The sequence below is a fragment of the Schistocerca piceifrons genome, chromosome 2 (assembly GCF_021461385.2).
Source record: "Schistocerca piceifrons isolate TAMUIC-IGC-003096 chromosome 2, iqSchPice1.1, whole genome shotgun sequence".
Taxonomy (NCBI): Eukaryota; Metazoa; Arthropoda; class Insecta; order Orthoptera; family Acrididae; genus Schistocerca; species Schistocerca piceifrons.
In genome coordinates, this window is record NC_060139.1 from 565,651,009 (window position 1) to 565,653,890 (window position 2,882).

Consider the following 2,882-nt stretch of genomic DNA (forward strand, 5'->3'; position numbering starts at 1 on the left):
CCCAATTTCATCCTATAGGATTATACTGATCCCATTTATCAAGTAGCACAAATCTTTTCCTCCTCTTACCCTCCCCTTATGATATGAATTTAGTACTGTTCGTTCGTGCCAGCTGCATCTAACAAGCTTACAATACGAAAATTTTCTTCCGTATATCAGTATCATTTTTAAAAATACTTCAGTCAGCGGAAAAATAAAAGAGCTTAGTTATATTTATTATGCAAAAAATTCTTAACAATAAGTTTCTGCCTCTTTTCTAATTAAATATTTCGGGAAAAAATAATTTTTAGCTATCACACAGGTATGGGATTGTCAAGCGCTAAACCTAGCACCATTGGCCGGCCGTATAAACAGCGGCGATTCTAGATCTGCCGAGCTCATTAAACTCATTTGGCTCTACGTAGTCCGTGGAAAAGTGAGTTTGCCGAGGTTGAGATTTTCCGAACTTTCATAAGTGAACGAGAGGATATTTTAATTAATTCCAAGGTTGATGGACCATTTGCTTTCTCCCATTTTAATTTTTTCAGCTTTCTTTGTTTTTTATCACTTAATGATAAGGCGGGTATAGGCAGGTATGCTACGATAACATTCGATGTGACGTCGAAATTGTGAGATCAAGGGCGATGTGTAATGCAATATACAAGATGCTACGGGCAAGTACCATATTAGAGAGAAAGTTTTAGAGAAATTACAACTGTATTAGATTCTATTTCTGTCAACTACTATCTGACTTCTTACACACTGCTGTTTGACATAAGGAGCTAACATCGTATGATCAATCTAGTAGCCGATTTATGTAGAAGATTTTTTTGTGTCAGTTTACTACCCGGTTTGATGCGACTTCCTCATCTGTGCCAGCCTCATCGTTCATCCGGAGTAGCACTTGCATCCAATGCCCTTAATTATTTGATGTATTCTAGTTGTCTTGTGTTACTATTTTTATCTTCTAGGCTCCTTCATTTTTTCAGTATTTTACATGTATTTCTTATTTTGTACGTCCGTTTAACTTTCAGTATCCTGCTGTAAAACAAAATGCAAAACTATTCAGTTCTCTTCTTTTACTGTTTTCTCATAGTCCATGATTACTTCTCAAAAAAATTGTCCTCAAATTGAGGTTTGTGTTAGATAGTAGTAGACCTCTTTTAGCGAGGAATGTCCTCTTTTCCTGTACTAATGTGCTTCTTATGTCCTCTTTGTTTCGTCCATCATGCATGGTTTTGCTTCTAGGGTGGCAGAAATGCCTCACTTCGTCTATTACGTAGTGCTCAATTTTGATGTAAAATTTGTAGATAATCTCATTTCTGCTACTGCTCATTACTTTCACCTTTCTTTACTCTCAGCCCATAGCCTGTGTCCAGTATATTTTTCAATTCGTTCAACAGGTCCTCAAATTCGTCCTCATTTTCACAGAGAACAGCAAGGTCATCAGCAAATCGTAACGTTGATATCCTTTCAAACTGAATCTCGATCAAAATTACTGAACTTTCGTTTTTTTCTGTCATGCTTCTTCTGTTACAGGTTGAACAACAGTGGAGAAGGACTGCATCCCTGCCTTGCGCCCTTTTCTCACCTGAGCACTTTTTCTTCCATTGTTACTGCTGCCTCTTGGTTCTTTTGCATACTGCATATTACCCGTGTCCCCCTATAGCTTGCACCTACTTTTTTGAGAATTTACTACTTCTTATATCATTTTACATTGTCAAACTCTATTTCTGAGTCGACAAATTCTTTGACGTAATCATCTTTCGCGACTGTAATAAAAGTCCTTTATAGAACATACGCGTCTTGATTTAATTCTAAGCATATTCACTGGCCAATTTTTTTGTTTCCTTTTTCGCCCTAACACACTTCCACACATATGTGCTCCATTTTTTAGAGCATTGCACTTCACTGATGCTGGAGAGACATACGTTTGCATGTTATGTACATGGACTTACACCTCATATTGTTGGTTTGATCTAGGAAAGTGTCTACGTTGTACCTTTCCTATAGTCAAACCAATCGTCACCTAACGGAAGTATCTCGGTTCAAAACCTTCTCTTCTGTTTGCAGTACTTTTTCTGCATGAAAGTGGTTGTGCACAAGTACTCGCTAAGTTTTACGTGGTGCTGACAGATAAGAGGAATCTAACCAGCTTTACAAAAATGTTAGGTCCCACCGAGATTTGAACTCGGATCGCTGGATTCAGAGTCCAGAGTGCTAACCATTACACCATGGGACCGACGAATAGAAAACTACTCCAAAATATTTAAAACAAGTCAGTTAATATTCAACGATGTACTTTTCGCACATATAACATTGAGAAAAATATCGCTTAAATAATAGAATACCGTTGAGCTTGTATCTTCTGCCGAATTGACAGAAGGTGACGACGATGAAACTTGTGGGAACGTCGTATCAATACAGCATCGGGATTCGTCTGATAACTCAGAATTTCTTATTAGTGATTACACTTCTCCATTACTACACTGTGTGACCATAGTATACACTCACAAACTTGTTATTTATTAATCGTAATTGTGAAGTATAATCTCAGGGGCTATAATATTATAATAGTTATTTTTTCAGAAATGCCAAATGCCCTGCAAACTTCGACAGCAAATCGTGCGATGGGAAGACTTCGTTCTCGTTATCATTTTGAAAATTTTTTGAGAAGGTGATGGCTTATAGAATCACCTGAGCAACAATAATATCGTGGGTAAATCAGAGTTTAGATAGCATAAGAGTTGCTCTACTGAGAATGCCATTTTCAAACTTACTAATCAAATTTTACAAGCATTAAATAACAAAATAGTGCCAGTTGGTATTTTCTTTGAGATATATAAGGCATTTGGCTGTTTGAATCGAAACAGATAAACTGACATGGCGAACGTAACACGACT

At 37.1% G+C, this 2,882-nt stretch overlaps 1 non-coding gene across 1 annotated transcript; it reads right to left on the bottom strand.

The window, feature by feature from the left end:
* Positions 1 to 2,149: 2,149 nt before the first annotated feature.
* On the bottom strand, positions 2,150 to 2,221 carry Trnaq-cug. The gene has a single exon. It is a non-coding gene; the product is annotated as a tRNA-Gln (tRNA).
* Between the last annotated feature and the right edge of the window lie 661 nt (positions 2,222 to 2,882).